At 46.4% G+C, this 26,942-nt stretch overlaps 1 protein-coding gene across 1 annotated transcript in view; it reads right to left on the minus strand.

Annotated features, from left to right (window-relative positions):
• LOC144179141 (membrane-associated transporter protein-like) overlaps window positions 1-21,086 on the minus strand; it is a 73,246-nt gene extending 52,160 nt beyond the window's left edge. Inside the window, exon 1 of the mRNA XM_077707373.1 lies at window positions 20,790-21,086. The gene's annotated coding sequence lies outside the window, so the exon portion shown is untranslated. The remainder of the gene's footprint in view (window positions 1-20,789) is intronic.
• Between the last annotated feature and the right edge of the window lie 5,856 nt (window positions 21,087-26,942).

Raw genomic sequence — 26,942 nt, forward strand, 5'->3', positions numbered from 1 at the left:
TAAGGTTGAATATAATTTATGTCAAGTTTTTATTAAATATATTTCAACTAGCTTTCTATAAAATTCTTGTTGAGTACAGTCGCAACATATTGTTGCCTGTGAGGTAGGGTTTCTCGCGAGTTTTAACAGCGAAGCTTTGTAAGGGCTGGCGATGGCCGGCAGTGAGTGCGCCACCCCAGGCGCCACTGTTCCCAAGTGCCCCCAAGACGAAGTGACGGCCGTCCATCGCCCGATCTTGGTTAATGCGCCGTTGTATGGTGACCGTCGCTTTAGCGAACAGCTTCGCCCGTGGCGAACCGCTCGTCAGTGGAATTACGGTGGCGGTCAGCGCAGCGTCAAGATATCAAATGTATACGCGTGTCCAAGCCTTCCTTTCATTGGCACAAAAATATGGAACAGCCTCCCACCAACAATAAAATGTATGACACAAAACGATCAGTCAATAAAAACCTACATGATGTCTGACACATAAAGCTCACCTAGTTGAAAGTTTCCTCTGCAGCACATAATACGTATTTTCCCTGATACCTTGTATAGTTCCCAAGTGTATGAACCGTTATTCTTGTTCAAAGTTTGGCGTTTATTTTTGTAATGTATCAACACATCTTCCTTGTTACATGTATTGAACCTCTGATATGTTCCTTGTTCTTGACTTGGATGAAAAAAAAAAGAATGTGAAATTTTGGGTATGGATCCAAAACTGGCCTTGGGGCTATGGATCCAGATGCTAATCACAGCACTTGTCTATACGAAAATTTCTGAAAAATAAAAACCTTCTTCTTCTTCTTCTATACTTGTGCCTGGCTTTCTGTCGTTCGGCTGCGGTGTGGCTTGCAAAGCGTAGATAACCACAATTACTTTTTTTTTCAGATTGGTAAATCTTGAAAGTAAAGACGACCTTTACGAGGCATGCCATGTTTGTGATTTACGCCCAGATTCAGTAATTACAAATAGCAGACGACGCTCAATACGCCAAGCTGGATGTCAAACTGGAAGTGCAAGTCCGTTCCTACGTGCAATTTTTTCATGCCTGCATGTATTTTGGCGCATAGAGGAATATATTGCAACTAAATGCTCCTACAAAGCCGGTGTGTGCAACCGATCCAGGAATTCTGCGGCGCTGGCATTCGGCAGTTGATGACGAAACGGCGCCGTGCACAAGCGGAAGACAAAGTGGGGGGGGGGGGGGGGGGGGGGGTGCCTTCTAAGATTTTTTCCAAAACAGAAATTGTGATGGACGACGCTCCGTAACTTCATTAACTTCGGTAAAAACGTGTTTAATTTCATAGAAATACGCTTACGTACAGTCACCAGGAACCGTTTACAGAATAAATACCGCATGATAGTAGAACGTTATTGCTTGCCGTGGAAAAGCATTGCTTTACAAGACTTGCAATGGTTGCTGGCTAGTTGGTAAACGGTTTTTCAAAAAATTCCTGCGTGGGTAAAGGACGAAAGACAGGAGGGCGCCAAAAACCTGCCCTCAGTTTCACAACTGAATGCTGCGGTCGAGTTTTACAAGCTGCCACCTACGCTTTAAAAATCATGAACCGTTCCGTCGAACGACGATGATGGTCTATATAGCGCAAAGATTTCTCGTGTGGGCTTCCTTGGTTGCCTTCTGAATTTAAACTTTAACTAATTGAGCTTTGAATTTGACCAGCACGAAGTTTGGTCTTTTGATCGCAGCGTCTTTGACTTTGACCCTTTCCCATTCTATTTCGCCGAAGAAAGCTTTTTGTTCAATCATCGTCGTCGTTAGACGGAGGGCTGGATAATTTTGCTGTTTATTTTTGCACTTCCATGCATCCCTCTCAAATCTTAACTGCTTCCAGCGTGTCGGAAATGCGTCTGGGCTCGAGGACTCGGCCTGATGCAACCCTTTTTGAGGCAACTAGTCGCGCGTTTTTAGTTTCTGCACGAGGCGTTACACAATTTTTTAGGTACCCGGCAAAGAACACTTAAGCATTAAAAAACATAGGCTGACGTTAAAACTGCCCCATTTTTTTAACTATCGGTGCCAGCATTTATTCCACGGAGGCGGTGAAATGGGAAGGGGAGGGGGGATGGTTTGTAGCTTGGGCTGTTGGGTGTTTGAAAAAATTTGGCTCTTGATAAAATGACCACTACAGACGTGGGAGTTCCGCTTCGGCTCTTAGGCACCCAAGAGGTCACTCAGGGCCGTGGCTGGCATTTTTTTCGGAGGGGGATTTGAGTAATGGGAAGGGTTGAGTTTTGCCGAAAGGAACAGTAACTCGCGTAGGCGCTGCCTAGAAAAATTTGGAGGTTGGTATGAACACCCAACCGCCCCTTCCTTCGGCTACGTACCTGCTGTCGTTCCTCAAAACATAAGGCACAGAGCTCGCGGCTACCGAAAGAAATTGTAATCTGCCGCGACGTTCCCACAGCCACATGGTAATCGACCTCGTATGTAAGTGCCTTTGTCTTCGAAGTGCACGTATCGAGGTATCCCATCGCTAAGGCTGGCGTGGAAATGGTAGTCATTGTAACCAATGAAAATAATTTATAGTGGTAGAAATAAATACTAATATTAATAGTCGTATTCCTAAACAGATCACGCGCAGCCAGGCGCAGAGCGCTGTAAAAAGCGCTCACGTCAATGTAGCCCATTCTCAAACTTAGAAGCGTACAACAAGTTTACGTAGCAGTTAGTGCATTTATGAAACGAGTACTAATAATAGCAGTTTTATTCGTACTCAGCTCGGGTGGAGCCTAGCGTAGATCGCTGCAAAAAGCGCTCATTTCATTGTAGCCCGTATTCAACTTCAGAAGCGTCCGACAAGTTTGCGTAGCCGTTATTGCATGCATCTGAGAACCCAACATATCTGTCTATACTTTGTTTCACCGCACATATCCGCTAACAACACCACCAAAACATTCAAAATACTAAAGCAAACATGGAACAAACAACGGGACTCTGCGTAGTCCAATGCACCGGCTCATTCCACTAACGAAGAGAGCGCCGAGTGATGGCGCCACCTGTCTTGCTGCCCGGTTCCTATAGCATCCCACATATATGCACCGATAAACTACCAGAACTCCGGGGTCGAGCTATAGAAACGCAATACAGAGTCTACTGAAACTCAGCATAATAAAGGCAATAAAATGCTTTCTGTGTGTTCGTAATAAAGAGTTTATTGTCTGTCTAATGACCACAGTCTACAAACTAAAAGTTCGATTGGCCCTATAGAAAGGCAATACGGAGTCTATTAAAACACAACATATTAAAGACAATCAAATGCTTATTGCACTTTTTCAAGGAAAAGTTTCTTGAATTTCTTCTGGCGACAATTTATAAGATTGGAGTTTTGGTTCACTCTACAGAAACGCACTATGAAGTGTATTAAAACTCAATACCTTGGAAGCAATAAAATGTTTATTTATTTATTTATTTATTTATTTATTTATTTATTTATTTATTTATTTATTTATTTATTTATTTATTTATTTATTTATTTATTTATTTATTTATTTATTTATTTATTTATTTATTTATTTATTTATTTATTTATTTATTTATTTATTTATTTATTTATTTATTTATTACAGTACCCTCACGGCCTTTACGGCATTACAGAGGGGTTATGAAACATGTAACAGTGCAGAAGTACAGGCAGTGAGTGGACTAAAACAAATTTCACAAACCAGGTTACTGCATTACATGTACAGAAAGTGCATTCTTGAATGATGCAGGATCTTCGATGGACACAATATGGTGGGGAAGGTGGTTCCATTCCTCAGACGTTTTGGGAAGAAATGAATCGGGGAATGTGTTTGTGCGGCCAAGTGGAACGGCAACCTTGAACTGATGGTCGATTCGGGATGAGATGTACGCGGGCCGTGAGAGAAAGTCGCGTCTCATAGATGGGTTGTGAAAATAGATTTTGTGGAACAGAGGAAGTCGTGAAATTTTTCGGTGATTGCCTAAATTTTGTAGGACCAGGTTATTTTTTTATTATTGAAACACTGGAGGTACGGGACTAGTCGGAAAGTATAAATCGAGCTGAGCGGTTTTTTTACAGATTCTAGAAGATAAATTAGGTTTTGTTGTGCAGGGTCCCAGATTGCCGATGCATACTCTAGTTTAGGGCGAATTAGTGTCCGATAAAGCGTTAGCCTAAGGGAGGATGGGGCATAAGAGGAATTACGGCGAATATACCCTAAGGAACGGTTTGCGCTGCTGCAGACAATTAATGCGTGTGTGCCGTGTTAAGTCATTGCTGATGTGAACACCAAGATACTTGTATGAAGTAAGGTATTCAAGAATGGTTCCGGTAATGTTGTAACTAAAGGGCTGATAAAAATAACGTTTGCGTGTAATCGTCATGCTTTCGCATTTGTTTGTGTTAAGTGTCATGTTCCATTTGCTGCACCATTTTGAGACAGTGTCGAGACCGGTCTGTAAATTAGTGTTATCCGTTTGCTCATGAATTTCGCGATAAATAACGCAATCATTAGCGAATAGTTTTATGGAGGAGTTTATACCATTAGGAAGGTCGTTAATAAATATTAAAAAGAGCAGAGAATCCAATACGGAACCTTGGGATGCACCAGATTTAACATCAGCAGGGGGGGGGGTAGCAGTCGTTAGCAGTAAGTTGGGTACGATTGGTCAAAAGCATTCTATCCACTTAAATACATGAGGGGCAATGTTTAAGCTACTGAGCTTAAGAAGTAATAGTTGATGAGACACTTTGTCAAACGCTTTTTGAAAATCTACAAAGGTGCAATCTACAGCTGAACCGCGATCCAGAGCTGATGCAACGTCGTGTGTGAATGTAGAAGCTGCGTTTCGCATGAGTAATTTTTCCGAAAGCCATGTTGAAATGGGCTGAAAAATGAGTTTGATTCAAGAATTGATGGAAGGTTAGAATAACTGACGTGCTCTAAATGTTTACAGGAAATAGAAGTTAACGATATTGGCTGGTAATTTAAGGGAGAGCTCAGGTTACCAGGCTTGAACACAGAGACGACCTTCGCTACCTTCCAATCCAGTGGCACAGCACAGCACTGAAGGGATTGAAGAAAAAAAAATTCCTGCGTTTTCGCAGCCGCCCCTTCCCATAGGGGCGATTTCCCGTGCAAGCCGGGTGAACTTCCCAAGCGTTGTAGTCCCACACAAGGGCCGAGCGCCAGGCCGGGGAGTCGCTTGTACCTATTTTACCGGTAGGTGCCCGACGTCACCAAGGCACACAAATGCACATGGTGCCTTCCACAGCCACGGTGGACGCTGAACTCGCAACCGCCTGTGCCAGTACATGCCGCCAGATTCTTTCACCCCCGGTAATGCGGAAACGCGGCATGATGGCCGGTGGCCTCGCCAGATGGACCAGGGTCAGGGGCCCCCCGCAAGGGTAAAGGCAGCTTTCCAGGCGCTGATTCCCCTTTTCAAGGGTCCGCACTCTACCAGGGGTGCCTGTACCCGTTAAAGAAACCGATGGGTGCCCGGCGGTACGCGGGTATACCTCCCGCATACGAAGCGAGTGCTGTACCTCTGAGCCATCGCTGCCGTCTTTAAAAGTTACGACCCCTTCCACTGGGGCATTTCCTGACAAAGTCGGGTAACTTCCCAAGCACGAGATCCCTTGCGCAGGGGGTGCGTGTACCAATTTTGTTACTGGTTGGTGCCCAGCGGTACCGAAATACGTACCACTTTCTTGTAACCAATGATACGGTTACAATATTACGGTTTCCAGGATTCCCCGGATGGAGGGCGCCTGTACCCAGTTTTATTCTGGTGGGTGACCAGCGGCTGTAGTCTGGTAGCAGCAGCCTCCCACGTATGCCGCAGTGGTAGGGCGTTTCCTGGCCCCTTATCCTCTGCCGAGACAGTACAAGGGGAGCTTGTACCCTTTTGACTGGTGGGTGCCCAGCGGTCCCGGACCCCGCCCGAAGGGGCTCGCGGGACGTGCACGCGGCCTCAAACGGCTGTTTGTGGTCAAGCTCCAAGCATTTATTCTTACGTCCAAGGCGCCCAAAGTCTCCGGGGACGCTTTTACCCTATAAAGAAACCGGTGGGTATCCGGCGGCCCAGGATTCGAACTTGGTACCTCCCGCTTACTATACGAGTGTTTACGATACATTGTTTGTGCACTAGAAGGTTTACTGACTTCATTACAACTTCAGTCCATAAAGTGTGAGTTTTAATTGACTTTTTATCAACTCCATATAACTTAAACACAAAGTTTATTAAAACTCAGAGGCCATTTTCATGAGGGTGTCTCGCCTTGGGGCGGACACCGGAGCGCCTGCTGGTGTAGGGGAGGTAGGAGGCGAAGAGAGCCGCCCAGAAAAAATATTTTTGTTGTACGGATGGATGTAAAAAAAAAAACCAGAAAGGCTTAGACTGCGCCCATAGGCGAAAACAAGTTTTGCTTAAAATACAATAAATCTAGTCAAGACGGTTGCGTGTATTTTCACGCACAAATACACACAAAAAACCAACCTTGCGTCAAACTTTCAGCGCAATCAAGCGAAATATACCCAAGAAACCAACCTTGCTGCAATGTTTCAGCGCAATCAAGCCAACCGTTTTCCCAAAATATATTTCCAAAAGCTCTTCGTTATTTGATCTCCTCGATTTGGTTACGCTTTCTGCACCAGTTGAGGTGGTGCAGCACTCTCGCACTCGATTTGCCAGTGCAGCTAGCGCCACCTGCACTTCGGCCCTTGACTTGACGCTGTGCTGCACGAGTTCTTCTACACTTCTGCACTAGCCTCTGTGCGAGTTCTCGTCTCGTGCAAGGTGCAGCGTGCTTTGGCGCGTTTTTTGGCGCGCATCGTAGCAGACGGCTCCAGCATGATACTTGTGCCAGTAAACTGAGTATAAACTGAGTAGAAACGACAGCGTTTCCCGTTTTAGACGAGAATAGTCGTCACGTGCAACAAGATAGTGCATTTGAGTACAAAACACGAGGTGATTGCAGGGTGACGCCATTTAGAAAAAAAAAAACGCGAGCGAGCAAACACGGACCGCAGCAGACGACGTTAGTGCACTTTTGCCCTCGATTCGGCCGCTGCACGGAAAGCGCTAGTGTACGGCTGCACTCGCACGGAAAGAACTGGCGCTGCACTTGCACGACAATTTTGTGAAGTAGTGCACAAAGTGCAGCCAAATCGAGGAAACCCAGTGTTGCAACACCCGTAAATCCCGTTCATAAATCCCACAAACATAAGAGCAGAGAATGCGTGAAGTTCGTGGACCGGACGTGATTTCCGGCGTGAAGTTCTTGAAAAACGGCGCAGATGTGTAAGTAGAACACACACATTGTTGCAGCATTGCGAAAAGAGCCAGGGTTGCGTTTTAGTTTCAACCTATGTACTCACAACATGTCGCGTCGTCGTTCCGGCGCGAAGGCGCAGATGGCAAAATGCGGTTGAACCCCTTTTATTGCATACACCTGCTCTATGCGAGGTGCAAGTGTTAAGGGTTGCTGTGTGATGAAGCGTAGAGTGGACAAATATGTGTCGCAGCTAGTCAACCTGTGGCAGATGAAACCTGCAGCGGCCCCAGGATATGCACGTATAAAAAGGGGTCAGGCTTATACTTGCAAACCTAGTCACCACGACTGAAAGGCCTGTTTGGCTTGTTTTTTTTTAAAGCGAATACACACAGTGTTTCATGATAGAATTAGCCCACTGGATGATTGGATTGTACCTGTCGCTTGCGCTGAAGTGCATACACAGACGGCCCAGCCGGCGCGCCATATATCTATGGCGAGACTGAGCGACCAAGCGCCGGCACAGCAGCCGTTAAGACCTCGTATAGTAACACGTTCCGCCGGGGCAAGGCTCCTAGCGAGACCAGCTGCGACGCGTCTCCGCAGCGGAACACGTTGCGTGACGTCACACCTGCCACACTTGCGCCCTAGTTGTTCAACTGTAATCGGGATGCGATGAATGACCTTGCGAGACACGACGTAGAAGAGCTTTCGACCTAAAAACTGCAAGCTATAGCATGCACTGAAGAGACTGCAGCAGCGTGTTATGCATGCCCGCCACCCCCCCCCCCCCCCCTTCCCCTTTATTGCACAAATATTTGGCACACCTACCACCACAAGGAAAAGCTCGAAGAAGTCACTCCGAATAACGCTTAGGAAGTATACCAGACATATCCATCGTTGTTACACCCAGATCACGTGAGGTCAGTTTAGTAGTTAGTTGCGACTTTACTGTGAACGGTTATCGAAATGGCGTGAAAATATTCACGGAGTATAGTAATTTCAGCAACATGGATTTGGCCCCATTTTTTTAAGTATGCATATTAAAAGCGAGTTACCAGCAGCTTCACGATGCTATACGACCGCGTAGAGCCCCGTTTAGTTGACAGTAAGGAACGAAAAGAAATTTTCTAACATTTTAGCATAAAATGCCTTTAGCGTAGTTCAGAAAAAAAACCGTCCAAATTTTTGTGCGTGCGTGAACATCTTTAGCGGACAGTTCGGTGCTGCGGATCACAGTACTCTAATAAACGTCCATGGATCTGCTCTGCCACCATGTGCCAAAGCGGCCTTTGCTGGATCAAACTTTGCCAAATTAAACGGCCCGACATGATTTGACCCATAAAAGGGGATCTGCATGCACTGTGACATCGCACAACGCAAACCGTCAAGCTTGCGTAGCACGATGTCACAGTGCCGTATAGAAATCGAACACGATTAATCGAACCAATAATGCGAAAATTGAACGCAGGATATTGTACTACTAATTCCACATCAACGACAAGTTCACCAAGTTGACAAACGTGCACGCGAAATGCACTCAAATGCGATCCTAATGTGTAGATAGCGGCACTACTTCAGAAAAGTAATTTAATTGCGTTTCTAATTACGTATCTCGCAGCTGCTAGTAATTACATTGCATCACAAGTGACCGGTGTTTAAAATTCTGCAATTACTTTCGAAAAGTCATGACATAACTGTTTCTTGGTGCTATCGAGTTTTGACACGAAGAACAAATACATTGTGTTCTCTGTTTCGGTGCACGCGATTTTACTAAATCATAGGCAGAAACTCAGCTTCGAGTTAATTGTATAGGGGTCCTTTGCCTGCTTCAGGAAAAGGGCCTCTCGCCTTGGTGAAAAGCTTGTTTGTCGGGACAGATTAAAATAACAGCTTTGTATTTACTTTAGCGAGAGAGTGAGAGAGAGAGAAATGGAAAGCTCTTTATTAGAAGAAAGCAGAAAGGTCTGCCAGCGTGTTGTCTTCTACATGCTACCTACTCTGCGGGGCGGCGAGGGGGAAATAAAGTTACAATAGGAAGTAAGGCTGAAGGGAGATAATAAAGAAGAAAATAAAAGAAGTGAAAAAAAAAGTCAGGTAGCGTGTGTGTTGGGGACCGTGAGTGTAACACGTGAAAATTCTATCCAAGGTTGCATATATGCATATATACACGGTTGCATATATCCACGGTTGCATATGTGCAACCGTGGATAGAATTTTCACGTGTCACACTCACGGTCCCCAACACACACGCTAGCTGTCTATTTTTTTTTTCACTTCTTTTATTTCCCTCTTTCTTCTCTCCCTTCCTATGCGAGGATGTTCTAGTCCTATATCATCTCAGCGACACCGATGTTACGGGGGTAATCAAATAATGCGGCTAGCACTTAACGCTGAGACGAGGGAGGTGGCCACGGTTCCAGAAGTGCTTTTAAAGTTAGGAAACTGTGGTTGAGGCACTCGATCTTCTTTGCGAGATCGTCGTTTCTTGCTTGACTGTATGTAGGGTTGAAAGCCACTACAAGCGTCTTTCACTCTTTCGACAACCACTCGGAAGTTACCTTTATGCTTGTGGAAGCGAAGCGAAGGTGCAAACGCATTCGGCAGCATGGAACGTACCGAGGGGATCCCCGGAGAAATTTAAACAGTGCAGTTGTGGTTTACAAGTAGTTACCAAATTTCGACAGCTCTTTCGGCAGTTTACGGGTGCACGTGCATGCCCAGTGTGTTGCCACGAGCACACTCATTTTACTGCTCTCCAGTTTCGGTGCACCCGAAGCTTACACGAGTTATCCACCGCACATGTACTCTCTTACACCAGCTGTGTCAAAGCCCTTTAAATCTAGCATTAGCGCTACGTTTGTCGCGTATTTTGTGTTCATGTCTGCCTCCGAGGGTTTTTACGGCTTCGCTGCATTCCTATAGTCACCGCAGTAAAAAAACAGCGTCTGCAATGGCTAAAAATTTACAAACGATGGAAACGCGCGCTGGATTCGGTCTACGTTTATGACTAACAAGGCCAGGTTTTGAAGCATTCAGTTTTCGGAGCAGCTGAAGCCGTGGTCGTTTTAAAGAGCGAGTGCGTACGTTTCAGCAACAGCAACAAACATTTTTTGGTGTGTGCACTTTCTTTTTTTAACAAGAAAGTGTTTTATGCCGGGATCCACGGAGATCTGACTTACGTCATAGCCGTCATGGAAATGACATCACCAGAAAAACGCGGCTGCGCCAGGATTCGATTCGGGTGCTCCGTCACCGCAACGGGAGGTGCCAGGTGCTTTACCGACTCCTCTACAAGCTTTTTTTTCTTCTTTAATACATATATGCACAACAACACTTATTACAGAATCAACCTTTGAGGTTGATAAAAACAGAAACTTTTACCAAACTTTTAGTTAAGATTTACACGTTTATGTATTTTCAATGCACCCAACTCATTTAACAAACTCAAAAACTCTTCGTCACAATCATCGTTGTTCAGCACTTCACGAAGACTAGAGATATGTTCAACAAAATAACCATTTACAGAACGCGCGTCAGCGTCATTGTGACGAAAGTCCATTCTGCTACGCCACATTGAGTGCAAACCGTAAAGAAAAAACAGGTCATATGGAATACAGTCATATTTCACAGAAAGATATCATATTCCTTCAGATGTCAATGGGAAGTCCTTTTTGGTAGTCCTTTGAAGAACATCCCCAAAAAAGACAGCGTCCCAGCAATCTAGGAAAACGTGATCCACAGTTTCTGGCTTCTCGCAAAAAAAAAAGAAAAACCCAGTCTGACCCCCATGGCAAAAAAAAAAAAAAAACTCTTTGCTCTTCTCATGTCATTATTGGCAGGGTGTCCGTGTGGAGCTTAAAGAAAAAAACGTTTTTACTGCTCCTTGTGCAGACATTTTCTTTACATGTTTTAAAGCATCGCGTCCGGCACTGTCACGGTATTTTAAACGTTACATTGGCTCCGGAAAACAAGATTCTATTAAGTCTATAGTTAAGCGCTTTCGTGTAACATTGGATAGGTATTCCATTGCAAAACGTGCTCTTAGAAAATTTAGAGACGTGACTACTTCTCGCAGAAAACCACTGCCACTGGGCCTTAACTAACCAACCGGCGAAACAATGAAATTGGGCAGTACCGTCGCTAAAGTCATCTGCAAGCAGGTACGCACCAAAGGGTCTATCTGGTCCCTCAAAAGAAAGCCTTGAGATAACCTGCTTTACAAAAAGATGCGGTAATGCCAGACCCCCATCCCTTAGTCTCCGAAACAAATTGCTGCGGCACCCGCCGCGGTGGCTCAGTGTCTAAGGCGTTGCGCTACTGAGCACGAGGTCGCGGGTTCGATACCCGGCCGCGGCGGCCGCTTTTCTGGCGGAGGCGAAAAGCAAAAACGCCCGTGTGTACGAGATTTCGGTGCACGTTAAAGATCCCCAGGTGGTCAAAATTAATCAGGATCCCTCCACTACGGTACGCCTCATCGCCTGCGTTGCGTCGGCACGTTAAACCCAACAATCAATCGAATTGCTGCCGCTTGTTCGCTCGAAAGACGATTGCCAAACAAAAACAGCAAACAACCGGTGAAACTTTTGCACATGCATCCTGGAACATGACGTACCACACTCTGGCCGCAGGGAACACGTTGCGTACAGTTGCTCGCGAAAAGATTGACAATTTTTTACCCCCCCATGTTTCTGTCTGCGCTCGCATTTCTTGCGCTCTTTCGCTCCAGTACTCCGTATTTTCACGATACCAATCCAGCGGAATCCCCAAATACTTTGACGGAGTTGCCAATAACTGCACCCTTTCAAAAACGTCAGGCGGCTCTTCCCACTCCCCGTGCCACAACCCGACAGATTTATTGACGTTTAATTTGCTACCCGTGACATCACAGTACCGTTGCGTGAGGGCAAGTGCGTTACTCACGCTTATTTTGTCTGCACAGAAAACAGCCACATTGTCTGCGTAGGCCAAAACCTTCAGTTCCCATCACTTGAGGCAAAAACCACGCACGCTGCTACTCGCAGTTATCTTTTCACACAAGGGTTGTAGGTACAGGGCGAAAAGTAACGGGCTCAGTGGACACCGCTTCCGTACTGACGTTTTAACGCATATCTTATCGGTTAGTTCTTTATTAACAATGATTCTAGCATTGCAGTTGCTGTAAGCCATTTTAACTCCATCTTTAATTACACAGCCTAATTTGACATACTCGAGTATTTTGAACAATATTTCATTTCACACGCGGTCAAAAGCCTTTTCCAAGTCTATTTCTATCATGGCTCCCTTTCTAAATTCAGCGTCGCAGTACTCCATGCGCACTGTGCAGCATGAATGTTTGTAAAAATAGTTCTCCCTTTGATACCACCATATGTTCGCGTGGCCCGATTAATGATTTGACGGCACTTTGCATTTTTTTTCTCAAGCACTTTCATTATGATCTTGTAGTCTGTGTTGGTGAGCGTGATAGGCCGATAACCAGTAACTTTAATCAGCAGATCGGGGTCTTCCCCCTTCGGAATGAGCACCGTATAGGCCCTTGCACACGATGGCGCGAACTCCCACGGTCGTAAGATTCTGAAAAAAACACCGTGTAGTAGTACCGCCATTTCGGATTAGAACTTCTTGTAAAAAGCTGCGCCAATGCCGCCAGGTCCGGGTGATTTTCCACGATTCAACTCATTTATGACTTCTTCGATTTCGTATAACATGATATCTCTGTCCAAAATTTCCGTCTCCTCACTTTCCAACTGCGGCAAGCAATGTAAGAACTCGGTTTCAAAACCCCTGTCTTTCGGATTTCGCATTGCAAAAAGATCGCGATAGTACTCTGTGAAAGCAAGAGCTATCTCATCCTTGTACTGTGTCACAATGCCCTCTCTTTCTATTTCTACGATATCACGTTTACGTGCAAATCTTTTTTCGTCAGCCAGAGCACGCTTCGTCGGTTGTTCACCGGCTAACATTTTTTGAGCATCTGCCCTTACGGTTGCTCCTTTAAATTTGTCAACGTCCAGTGCCTCAGGGGCCCGTTTCGTGTTTCTTATACCCTCTATAAACTTTCCAGGTTTTTTGGCCTCCTCTTGTACCAACTGTTTAAGGTTGCTACGCAGGCCTGCCTCTTTTTGTCTTTCGTTCCTCTTCATCTCGCTGATCGTTCTAGAGCCATCATTTTTATGTTTTGTTTAAAATTTTCCCACGCTTCGCTCCTGCTGTTACATCCCAGCCCGTACTTACATTCAAAGAAATTTTTAACGTTTTCAGTAAAAGCGTTATCGTCAAGCAGTTTTACATTCATTTTCCAGAGAGGCCAGTTAAAATTCGACTTTAATCTTGATTTTCCCTAACGAAACAGCAACCAAACAGTGATCACTAAAAGACACTTCATGTACTTCAAAGTCATTAAATATTGGCGTCGGATCTGCAGAAACATAAATACGATCTAACCGCGAGTGACTTGCACCTTGGAAGTGCGTGTAAAGAACGCCTTTACCGCCTCCTACTATCAATGCCACATCTTCTAACAGATTATCAGCTGCAATTCTTCCGAGTAGCTTCGCGCTGTGATCGACTGTCCCTTCTACATTTGACCTATCTTCGGGAAAGCACACACAATTGAAGTCACCGAGGACAAGCAAAACTTTCTCTGTTTGAAAATGGCTTTCAAGGCTTTCGAAAAATTCATAGCGGGACGTTGGTTTTTTTGGGGGGGTAGGGGGGGGGGGGCGTGTACACACAACGCCCTAAACTCTACGCGCTCAGAAACAAAATCACATATAACAAACCGACCGATTTCACTACTTACAACTTTATCCACAACTATACCTAAAGACTTCCTTAACAACAGGCAGCGACCAGCTGAAAGACCGACTGAGTAGCTTGCAGCAACATAGAAATCCTCAACAAAAGGTTTTACCATTCTGCCAGTGTGCACTTCACTCTCAACCTATAGTTTCTTGGATGCCAATGACATCCACATATTTTTCTCGAATGAGGGCGCGAAGGTTTAACTGGCGCCTTTCTGACCCGAGTCCCCAGACATTCAGCGTCCCTACCTTGATTGGCGTCCCCAAGTTTACAGACATGAAGATTAGCAGCGCCCTGATAATATCACACACAAAAAAAAACAAAAAAAAAGTATGAAACAGGTCCGCCACTACTTCGACCGGTGCGAACGCATCAGGGACGCGGTCCGCGGTTCTCTAAAGGACTTGCCCTTTCCTGATGCTGCTTTTTTTTCTATGCGTATTCCAGCCGCTTCACTTTCTGCTCGTTGCTTTCCATGGTGAATTCCTCCCCCTCGTTTCGGCGACGTTTCGCTGATGCATCCATGGCGTCTATGGACACCGTACTTGCGTAGGCTGTGACGTTTTGTTCTTCCGGTTGCTGAGGTTCCATTGTTTCCGCGTTATCGATATCCTGTTAATTTTCTTCTTCCTGGCGTGGCGGCTCGGGGGGCGTTGCCGCCTCCGCCACCGCATGGTTTTCTTCGCTTCCAACAGTCACTTCCGGACCCCAGTGGGTGCGGACGTGCGTGGCTAGCTCTGCGCTAGGCGATAAAGCGGCTGTTTCCAGCCCCGGTGGCCGCTCTTTCGGCGAGCCACAAGGTTATCGGTGGTTGCTGCCTACTTTGCCGTCTGACGATAGCATGAAGGCACGTGTTTTTCTTCACTGTGACCCTCCGAAGCGCCCGTACCGGATAGACAATTTCTGTGTTCCCTTCCACGAATTGTATCTGCTGAAGGAAGTGGGAGGCATCGGACCCTATCATATGAACCCTATTTGGATTGTCAAGTTCCGCACCCCGACTGCACGTGAGCGTATTTTGAAGAAAGGTTCGCTGCAAGTGAAGGGGGACTTTTTTGCCGTTATTCACCCAATTCACCAGGATATGAGCTTCAAGGTGCACTGGGTGCCCTTCGACATTCCTGGTGAGTGTCTGAGTAGGGCGCTGCAAGATTTCGGGGACGTCAAGAGCGTTAAGCGTGATGCGTGGGAGGCAAACGGTTTCGAGACAGCAGAATCAACCACCCGGCTTATCCAGGTGACGCTTAAGCCGGACGTCGCGCCCGACGACCTAGCGCACCTGTTGTCTTTCTGCGGCGGCCAGGTGCTCGTCGTCGTGCCGGGACGTGCGCCGCTGTGCCTTCGCTGGCGGCGTACGAGCCACATGAGGCGCGAATGCCGTGTGCCGAGGTGCTTCAAGTGCCGTTCTTTTGGCGGGGGGTAATGACGGGGAACCCGAGGTCAACGAGAACTTGATGGAAGCCGAAGAAGCGGAGGCGACTTCGAGAACCGCGACTCCGCTACGAGCTGAAGTGCCAACAGCCGTACGAACGCGCCATATATCTTTCCTATAACCTCTTCTATTTCGATGGTGCTGCCGTTTGAGAGAAGCGAAGGGAAGTAGCTGCATCACGATGCTAATGAGCGCCGACAATTGACGCCGGCTGAGCTCGTCGCAACGCAACCGTCTGCGGTACACTCCACGGAGCAGGGACGCAGTGGTCGTACATTTGCGAAAGCGACGCGCCAGCAGGTTGTCGCTCGTCAAGCACACGCACAAGACAGCCCCGCAAATCACGCTCTTTCGCTGCAGGGGACCGTGGGTTCACCAAACGATTCGCTGGCAACCCCTTCGGTTTCGTTTGCATGGTTTCCGTGTGGTTTCATTCGGGTTTACGCGGTGCTCCGGCACGTGCAATCCTGTGTCTAATGTTAATAAGTCTGACCACGGCCCCTCGATCAAGCGCAGTGCGCTTGATCAAGGGGCCGTGGTCTGACGGTGCCATACCGACGAAATATAAATAGCGATGTGCAAGTTCATATCGATGCAGAATAAACATTCAACTGATCTTGTGAAGTCACATCTCACTTTCGCGTTTTACCGATTCCTATGAAAGGAATGGACCACATTTTCTTTTTGTAAGTACGCGGTTGCAATCGCAGACAAGTTGTGGGGAATTCGAGTTTCTGATACTAAATTTCACATTTCCCTCGCAGGTGTTTGGGTCTCAATTTGCACGACAACCATCGTTATTCTATTTCTGTAATCGTTACCTTCTGGGGTGTTCGCAAAACTAAGGCCTTCTCGCTGGTTTTACGGACACCCCCGTCTCTCTTTTTGCTCCCGAAGTAGACGTTTGTGTACTTCAGCGCTGCGCCACGTTTACTCCACGTCTTTTTAGGTCGTTTAGAGACGGTTTCCTTTAGCCATTGCCCATCAAAGTCTCGGAGAGTGATTATTTCCGCACTAAACAGCGTGTATACATAGATTGCAGTCAAGGTTCCGGCGAAATGCATCTAAATTCAGAGATTTAAGTTCCGTTACACAAATGTCTCGTCTTCATCGCACCAAGCTGATTTATAATACTGGCGGTCTCACTTGATAACGCATAGGATGTGGGCACTTAGCGCCACAACGCTCTTCTTTGAAGTTGAGTACGTAAAGTTTGCGGAAATTGAGTTATGGCGAGGCCATAGTGACAGAGTATCGCGTGTGAGAGAAAATAGACCTTGACGAATGAATAGAATGAAACGTTGTTGAATTGTTGAAGCTATATACACCGCGTTTATACTTGCAGAAATTATGCGTCCCGGTAAAGGAGCTTCACGAGAACTGAACTTGGCGAAACAAGAGAAGGTTATTGCTTGCTAAGAAAGCCGGGAACACTAGTTGCGTAAAGGCAGCTCAACCCGGGAAATTTGGGTAATTTTATGCTCTGTCAGTGCAGTTTCAAATGACACCGCTGCCAGCTTGGTTTCTCCCAGTGGCACATATAGATGGACAATTTCCGCTAACGTAACTCCGAACATCACCAGTTTCCGCGCTCAAAATTTAGACCGCTCAGGAACCCAGTATAATACCATCGCACAAGAGTGATTTTCTGCATAGAGCAAGGAGTTGTATATGAACACTGCAAAGTCATTTTTGTATACCTCTGAATAGTTTTAGTGTATTTTGTTGTCAGCAGTTACTGCCCGTGCATTTCAATGGAACAGTTTCCATGGCGTGGAACCTCGTAGAGCAATGTGCTAAATTTGGAACTGCGCACAAAGCTCAGCAACCAATATTTTCTGTGCGACAATACTTATCATTGCACAAAATAGCTATAGTAATCGTTCCTGAAATAACTGCGATGAACCGGAAAGCTGCACCCGCTTCCGCTGTTTTCATTCCCTGCGGAGAGGGAAAGGAGCATGTTGAGGAGGTACTCCGTGGGCAGACACTGTAAACTAAGCGCTATTTGGATTGTTGCTCTAAACTCCCGCTTTCGTGAGTTTCGGCTGCCTCTACTCTCGTGTGTGGCCGTGGAAGACTGCCCCCTACTCTAGCATGACCGCAGGGCAGCGCCTTCACTGAGGGTACTTCAAGAGAACGTGTTGCTGGGCGTGTTGGTTGAGGTCTACAAACATACTGAGCGGCGCAAATACACAACACACAAGAAAGAAGACATCCTGTCCGTGTCTTCTTTCTTGTGTGTCGTGCATTTGCGCCGCTCAGTATGTTTGTTCACTGAGGGGTTGACTGTTGTCATAGCCCTGGCGGCATTTTCGCCCTTGCAACGATGTTGCTGCATTCGTGCAATGGTACACATACCCATCGCTGTTCATAAGTGCACTAAAAACGATTGATTGATTGAACCAATGATGAGTGAGTGAGTGAATGAGTGAGTATTATTATCATTGTTATTAGCACGCCGAAAACAGCAGCAGCTGCATTAGTAGGAGCATTAGTGTTCCAATGCATTTACAATACTTGCGACTAAAGGGGTATTTACACGACGGAGAAATCCGCCGTGTGGCTCCTAGGAGTGCGCACCACGTGACTCCTACGTCACGGTTTCTCTCCGGCGCACCGCTCCGATCGCAGGTCGGAGCTTCTGCTCGCGAGCTACAAACGATCCGATGCTTGGCAGTGGAGGCGGCGGGATTTCGTCTGCCCGTCGAGCAGCTGGCCGCGACTCAAGTTCTAGAGTGGTTGCAGGCACTCTATTTTTATTGCTTCTTATTACATTGAACGCGAAAATGCGCCGCGCACACGACAGGCGCACTGAGGGAGCGGCGTCGCTGGACGAAGTATCTATAAACGTTGCGACGAGCGGCGGCCGAGAAGTGGCGCAGGCCGGCGCAGGTATCTCGAGCGATAGCTTGTTATCGCTCCCCAAGGCGCAAACATAGCTGCGTATACGAGAAAGGGGGTAATGATATGATGGAAAGTTGCATTAAAAATTGTCACCTGCGCCGCTTGCGGGATCGGCAATGGAATATTCGCCGCAGTATTAAGCCTAACACCTGCGGCCCTGTAAGGAGCGGTCGGCTGCTCCCAGCGCGCGTATCCCCACCCCCTGCCTCGCGCGTCGCGCGCCGTTCTCTACCCGCGGCAGCGCCTGCATCGCGTCCAAGGCCGATTTTTGGGCGGCTGACAAGATCAGGGGCCCTATTCTCGACTGCACAAATTGCCGGCAATTCAGGCAATTTTCCGGAAATCTTTTCTGATTAGCTTTCAATTTTGGTCACGTGCTTCCGGTTGACAAAGCGGTTGTGTGTGCTGTCGTCATTTTGACGTTTCATGTCGTCTACGGTCACCAGTTCTAAAGTTTGCCTTATTTCTCGTTACTAAAGGCGCATAATTCTTGGCCGGCAATGAAAAACCAGACTAAATGCAGCGGACATGAGAACGTAAGCCTGTCTTTGCTATTCAACAACAATACTGCTTGTAATACACACCCCCTCTGTGATTGGCTGAGAAGGCGTGACGTAATTTAAACAGATGGCGGGAACGAATACGTCATGCATTGGCAACTTCAGCCTGCGTAAAAGTGACGTAATGCTACGTAACAGCTAGAAAATGGCGGCTGTTTTTGTCGCAAAATACAAGCAAAATAGGGCACAATATTGCCCCGGCTTACGGCGCCGCGAAATGTGCGGCAATTTGCAGCAGGCGCAGTTTCGCATGCGCGCTGTTTAAAACATGTTTCCTACCGAAACAAATTATACTTTCAACTGCTTCCAAGTCAGCGATCGTGGAGCATACAAATAACGTGCAGTATTTTGCTTTTATGTTTGGCAATAAAATAAAAATTATTTGTTTGGCGTAACCCCAACCTAAAAGGGCAGTACAAGCCTATCCATGACAAAGAGAACCCAATGCATGGCATTTGTCCATACTCGTCCTAGTAAGCTGTTGGGTCACATGATCGAACTCAAGAGAAAAATAACAAAGAAAAGTGACTATTTGGTTCATTACAGCACTGATTACAGTCAAGCTTGACGAATGAGTGAATCGGCGACATCGGTGCGCTCCGCGGTTATCAGGCGTAGCGCTTCGCTGCTCTTTTGTGTCATAGAAGCGATAGTCGCGGCCGTCTTTTTCTGTGATCACGCCATAAACTTGTAACATAGCAGCAGACGATGGCGTGGCGGCGGTGGCGGCAGGGAAGGTGATAACGCAACAAAGCTTGCATTGAAGCAGAGAGCCCAGCTATGTTACTAAAAGCGATTGAAAGGAATAAATAGATACGGTAAAAAAATTGTGTGATGTTCTTGAGCTTGACATCCACCTTTCGCTCGCTTTTAAATCAACGTTACTCGATCGCCTTGTGGTGTTGACGCCAAATTTAACCTCCAGAAATGTGTTTTTCTTGTCAGCCTCAGCTACCGTCTTAATTTTTATAGTACATGCCAAGTGTTTTTATATCTGTCTTGCACAATATTTGATACCTTGGTAGCGATCTTTATGAGTGACTCGTCAAATTACACTGCATGTCGTCATAGCTATAGGTGCAGCACGTCACTGATTGCTTACGTCGTGCTTACGCAAAAAAACATGGGCGAAATGCCGGCAATTTGTGCAGTCGAGAATAGGGCCCCAGTACGTAGGGGCTTTAGCAGAAATTGCCGCCGTCGCGGAATCGGCGGAGCTACGGCAGCTATGCTTTAGAGATATATCTGCAAACAGTGATGTCCGTCCGACATTGTGAGCGAAGGAGCTGGCCGAGCGGAATTCCTCCTGCGGTGACGTCACGACCCCTCTTTTATTCCTCCGCTGAAACGTTCCGTCGTGTGAATACCGCTTAAACAGACGGCAAGATGCTTCAGCGGGGGTGAGAGCGTTATGGAAAATCCTTGTGCTATGGCAGTGAGTCGTACAGTCATCCTGAGATGTACCCAAGGCTATACGGATCAGCTAAAAAATCAATGAACCCTCATGTCAATGAAACATCAGGTCACTGACCAAATGCCATATTAGCCCATGTGATATACGCGCTCTTATTTTATCGACTCGCTGCCACTGGCCAGTCCACCAAATGGATTTTTACGAGCGCCGCCCTTAAGCAAGTGATGAGCAGCGCTCGCTGAAGACAACAGCAAGTGCGAGTAACGCTACATAGCAACCAACAACTGAGTTTTCTCTGAATACAGTCCCAGCTTTCAAAGTGACCGCGCCGGCACTTTTACTGCTACAGTTCAGGGGTTGCGGACCCGTTAACAAAACGTCTGTCCCTTATTGCTCCGGGAGAATTCTGGGAATTAAAAAAAGCTACTCACTCCTTTAGCAGCGTCCTTTTCCTTCTCGCTACACAAGTCCTCCCGATTCGCTTGCCGTGGACTGGTTTTCAAATTTCAATGAGATCTCCCGAATCCAAACACAGCCGCCCGAGGGAACTCCGACAAGCACGATAATCCATTATCCGCTATGTTAAAGTGGCAGCTAGGGACGGCATTCCAAACCGCGCCCGACACCTGCGCGCTATGAGCGACAAAATCCGGCCCAAAGCTGCGGTAAATGGATCAGGGCCCCAGGTGGCGGTGGTTTCGGCTCAGTCGCGGCCTCGTTAATGCGCGCGATGCGGCGCATCGACGGACGCGCTCGACTGAGGAGCCCCCGGACGAATGTCCTGTGCAAACGCACGTTCGGAGCGCACCGGAACGGAGCCGAAGCATCATGAGGGAGAGAAGGAACAACAAGCAGAAACAACAACGAATGGCAACAAAGCTGGCGGGCGCCGCAGTGTCAATTGACTCCGCCACGTTCTTTTGTTCGGAGTTGCAAGGGCGTCATCGATTAAAGTTGCTCGGCATCCTGCGTGTGGATTGACAATCTTCAGTCAGTTCAGGATTCCTCAAAGCTGGAAAAGAGGAGGGGGCAATGATTCCACACTATCGAGGAGGAAAAATGGGGAAGGGGGGGAGGGGCGCTAAGGCCACGCAAACACCCAGCTGTGTCGTAGACGTAACTTGCGTGACTGAAACGGGCATGTCACGGCCACAGAGTCAATAGGCAGCGCGTGACGGCACAGACAAGGGCAACACCTGGGGCGGTATTCTCGTAACTGTCCCTTTCGAAAACGACCCTTTTGCGTCCCTTTCATCGTGGCGTACTTCCGGTTAAGCAGTGGGCCTTTGATTCAAATAGCGTAACTGTTCTTGTAAACGCATTTTAAAGAAGTGAAACCGTATCAAAGTATATTTTATGTGTTTATTGTTCCGCGAGCGAACTGCGACGAAAAATCGTCTGCTCCAAATCGTCTGCTCCGAGTAGCCACGGCTCATAGCTCAGCCGTGCTTGCATGACGTCACATCCGGGTGTTCGCTTTTAGCCAATCAGGGCTCGCTCAAAAGGGACACTTTGAAAGGGACACAAAAGGGACAAAACACGGGAATACCGCCCCTGGGCAAGCATATCTTCTTTTCCCTCCCCCTCTTTATCGCTTCCCTCTTTTATTCTTCGCGTAACCATTTCTGAACGTCCGTTTCCGCCCACCCCTCACTCCGACCTTTCTTTCGTCTATCGCCCCCTCCTCCTTTTCTGTGGAACTTTTTTGGCTGTTTTCTTTCATGGTAACTTCGTATTATATATACAGTAATACCTCGTTAACTCGAAGTCGTAAAAACAAGGGAAAATTTCGAGATAAACGGATTTTCGAGATAAGCAAAGTTGCGCTAATCGCCGGGAAAAATGAGCGCTCTTCAGAAAAATCACTACTACTTACCGGCTCTTCAGCGGCAGTTTCTAATCTTTCTTCTCGTGCAGGTGTAAAAGAGAAAAAAATAACATACAAGAGACTTTAACGAGACAAACTACGCCAAGCGTGGGCAGAGGGCCTCCCTGCTCAGCGCATGTGTCACATGAAGTGCCACAGGGTTGCTTGACAAAGTTGATATGTCGCTGGGCTGAGACTTCGCGCACTTCGCGTTCGCGGAAAGCATCGACGTATGGCAGGCGCGGCTAAATAAGAAAAAAAATCGACGGACTTCAGGCGTGGCAGCATCGCGCGAATCTTGTGAAATGGTCCGGCGGTGGAATTTTAGTTCCACTCCCAGTCAAGATTTCGAGTTATCCGTAATCCGACCCAAAAATACTTCGAGATAAAGGGAAAAAAATACATGGGACGTATAGGAAAATGTTCGGTGCCGCGGAAAATTTCGACTTAGCCGATTTTTCGAGATATGCGAGTTCGAGTTAACGAGGTATTACTGTACTTGATCTAATGTCGAGCATGTGCGAAATTGCCTCGCACGCCACTTAAAAGCTGTCATTTTGTTCCAAGCGTTTCTCACTCACGGTCACGTTCTTTCGGACAGGTACGTAGGTGCGGTGGACAGGGTTGCCAGGTCCTCATAACGAAAAGTCGCCGGAAAATTGCCGAAAGTAGCAAGAAAAGTCTCCACCCTGAACTCCACGTTTGAGAAAAAAAAAAGCCAGAAAAAATCGCTATTTCGAGAGAAGCGATGGTAGTAATTTCTATTTTCGATGGACTGCGTAGAAAAAAAATAAGCGGAAATTTGGACAAGTAGCAAAACTGCGTCACAAATATTATTGATTTACAATGGATCGGAAAAACAACCGGTTTTCCCCATTGTCTTCTAAGAAAATTAAGATATCAAGTTTAAGTAACGTATTAAAGTTATGTAAAGTATCACAGAACATGTGTTTGCCGCACCCTGTTTTTCGCCTCTTTCGCTGGCTCCTTGCTTTTTCACGCGTATCATAAACCGGAACACATTTTTCCGCCACTCTAAGTGGCATCGCAAGCGCCCGTGAACTTGCTTAAAGCCTTCGACAGGATTCTTAATAAGGCAGGGGACACATATTAAAAGAAGCAACTTAACAAGTTTCGCGATGTGCGGGTAAGTAGCGGTGTCCGTTGACGTGTTTTAAGTGACGCTGGCTCCTTGTCCCTATTCTTGACTTTGCCATATCGCCCTTTTTTTCTGATTGGCTTCCAGTTTTATCTGGGCTTTTGAGAAGCAGAGAACGACCAAGTAAGGCTCTTTCTTTAATGTAAGGTGTCGGTAGAGCCTGGGAATCTATAAATAATCATCAGCGCTCAAAAGAGCCCCAAAATAGCCAAGTCGCCACACTAATATTTCAGTCTCCACGAGTAGCTAAAAGTCACCAGTTTGGCGACAAATCGCCGAACCTGGCAACTCCGGCCGGCGGAGCACCTAACGGGAAAAAGCAATGCTGGCAAAATCCGGTTTCAGAAGATTGTTTATTTTGTTAACGGCGAAGCTGTTTACCTAATCGTAATTTTTCGTGTCCGCAGTTTGGCGAAGATTGTCCTAAAGAAACTCTAACGTTCGCCGTAATCGTGGTAACCCTTGCTCGGAACGAGAAAGACGCGTCATAGCGTACGCACCTCGAAGGTGATGTTCAATGACTATCACTTCCAAAAAATTAAGAGAAGCGTACACTTATAGCAACAATGACGGAGTAATGGTCTTTGCGGCATCGAAAAAGAAGCAAATCGGCTGCAATCGTGGACTTAAACCGTCGTGATGGTCGTGAAGGTTGCGTATACAGCTTCTTCAAGTCTTACGTGTTAGTGTGATCTTCCTCCATTTTTTTCTTCCCAATAAAGCTCTGTTGTGTCGTTCTTCTTCGCCTAGACGCCATGTTTTGTTCTCCTAAAGAAATATGTTGAACATAGATGTCCTTCTTAAGACTATTGCTGCGGAGGCCCCCATCATCAGACAGAGAACTCGTTTTCCGTTTCACCCCCCATCACCTCTGTTCCTGACGTAAGCACGAAAGAGGCCAGGAAGACAAAATACAAATTTGGTTAATTAAGAAGACTGTTTTGTCCCGTTAACATTGATACCGGCTTTATCGCAAAATCCGGACAATACAAGACGCTTTACAAAACATATGAAGCAGTGGTGACTGTCCAACCACTTTTCGGCGATTTTTCTTACGACGTCACAGAGTAACGCAAGCGTATCAAGCGTATACCGCAAATGAAAACAACTCTGTCACTCGCACCACTCTGCCTGCGCAGGAAGATATCGCACTTGTGCCTTTTTCTTTAAAATCTATAAATTGAACACCACTCTTAAGATTGCTCTTATCTTACCCCCCTCCCCACTCTCCCCCCCTCCCCCCCCCACTCATGTTTCATTGCGCATAGACAATTCTCGCAGAGTTGCTATCCCCAAACTGTATCATATTCAAATTCACTTATTCCGAGAACTTCATCGGCGTGGAACCGCCTACCGCCAGTCCTACTGCTTATTAACAACATCGACGAGTTCAGGAAATAAGTGTCGGATTGCTACACTTCTGTCAAGTTTGTGGCCTCATTTTTAAATGCAGAGCATTTCAGTAACTCACGATGTCACCCGCGTTGACGTCCGTAGTCCGCACCGTCGATGTCCCTACTATATAAAAAGAAAATACTATCCGGCGCCAGGTTTCGATCCCTCGACCCTGCGGGCGGAACGCAATGTACATGGTGCTCTAACCACTGCGCCACAAAGCCGACACAGAATGGGACGCTATGAACGCGTCTTATATCGTTGACTCATTCAAATTACTGCTGACGAGCGCTCTCTCGTCAGCAGTTGCCACAAGTGCTACAACGTTAACGTAACGCAAACTACTTAACGTCGTGCGCCCCCGGAAACGCTCTGCATTTGATCGTGCCCCTCGCGAGGGGGATGTTTCACTGCGTCTTCCTACTGGCCAGTACACTCGTCGCCATCTGTCGGATGTTGTGCGAACTCTTTGCGGCTGATGGCGCGCGATTTGAAACGACATTTCTCCTCCCTCGACTTACGCTCAGGTTTCCTTTTCGCCACGGTGTTTATTTTCCTTTCAATATGTTATCTTCATTGCCACCCTATTGTCAATGTAGGTTGTGTTAGTTTTTCATGATAGAGGTAACACCTGCGTAGATTTGTGTTACGCCTTTGTATATATTTGCGTACTGCTGCATACGTATTCGTTTAGTGTTGTGCACATTGTTTCGTATGTATCTTATGTTTGTACAGCTTCAACACCTGGTGCACCACTCCCCTAAGTAAGGCCTTCTGGGCCATGAGGGTATCTGAGATAAATAAATAAATAAATAAATAAATAAATAGATAGATAGATAGATAGATAGATAGATAGATAGATAGATAGATAGATAGATAGATAGATAGATAGATAGATAGATAGATAGATAGATAGATAGATAGATAGATAGATAGATAGATAGATAGATAGATAGATAGATAGATAGATAGATAGATAGATAGATAGATAGATAGATAGATAGATAGATAGATAGATAGATAGATAGATAGATAGATAGATAGATAGATAGATAGATAGATAGATAGATAGATAGATAGATAGATAGATAGATAGATGTAACTTTATTAGGGAAAGGGTTGGCTCAGAGGCCTATAAGAATGGTAGGGTGGAAAAGGAGGGGGTAAAATTAAGTCCGGCTCAGAATAAATAAATAAATAAATAAATAAATAAATAAATAAATAAATAAATGTTGTTTGTGCGATTGCCGGCCGCCAATCTAAGCCATCACCAAAAACATGATTAGGTGGTTGTAGTGGGCCCCTAGTTCCGTCTGATAGTATCAATTGAACACTGACGGGCAGTTAACACGCTGACAACTGTGCTTTATTGCTGGTCCATAATACGCCATTCCTGCCCATATGACGTCACTGTAGCATAAAATTCGAAAGTGTTTATATTGCTTGCATTTTCTTTGGTTAAAAAAGTATTTTGTGGCTGGAATGAAGCTAAATAAGTTACCAAAAGCTGATCCTTCCAAATTCAACAAAGTTGTATTTTCTCTTCATGGACCCTTTAAGTGCCATGTTTTAGAGGGGTATTGGGAAAAAACTTTTGGCCTACCTCGGCCAATTTCACAGTTTAACATTTGGCGAAGCCTCTGAGGTCCATAGTTTCCACTTTATAACTCGCTGGCACAAAAATTGACGTATGATAGGCGGAGGGGGCGACGCAGTATGTAAAGGTCCGTTCACACTTGCGACGAAAGCGAGTGAAAGCGACGGGAATTCTGTCGCGCGACGAAAATTAGTCCCGACCATTCGACAAAAACGATCGTCGCGCGACAAAGCGACGGAATTCAAGTCGCTTTCGCTCGCTTTCGTCGGAAGTGTGAACGGGCCTTAAAGGGGCACTGACACAAAATTTTGAAGGCGAGATAACTTCGGAGATAGATTGGTGGGAACACATTTACATCATCTGCAAAATATCAGCGGCGAATACAGCCTAGAACATATTTAAAATCAATTTTAAAGTGTGCCAAACGCAACCGAGCAGCCAGCAGAGGAGCCCTCGCAATCGACATCCCGAGGATATTGTGTAAATAAACAACATCCAAACACGTCACGAGTTTGTGTTGGCCGCTTCCGCACTGCCGGCGTTTTTCGCCGGCTCGCCCGGCTCGC

Source organism: Haemaphysalis longicornis, unplaced genomic scaffold (genome assembly GCF_048455015.1).
Source record: "Haemaphysalis longicornis isolate Haplotype H1 unplaced genomic scaffold, Haemaphysalis longicornis Haplotype H1 scaffold_4, whole genome shotgun sequence".
Lineage (NCBI taxonomy): Eukaryota > Metazoa > Arthropoda > Arachnida > Ixodida > Ixodidae > Haemaphysalis > Haemaphysalis longicornis.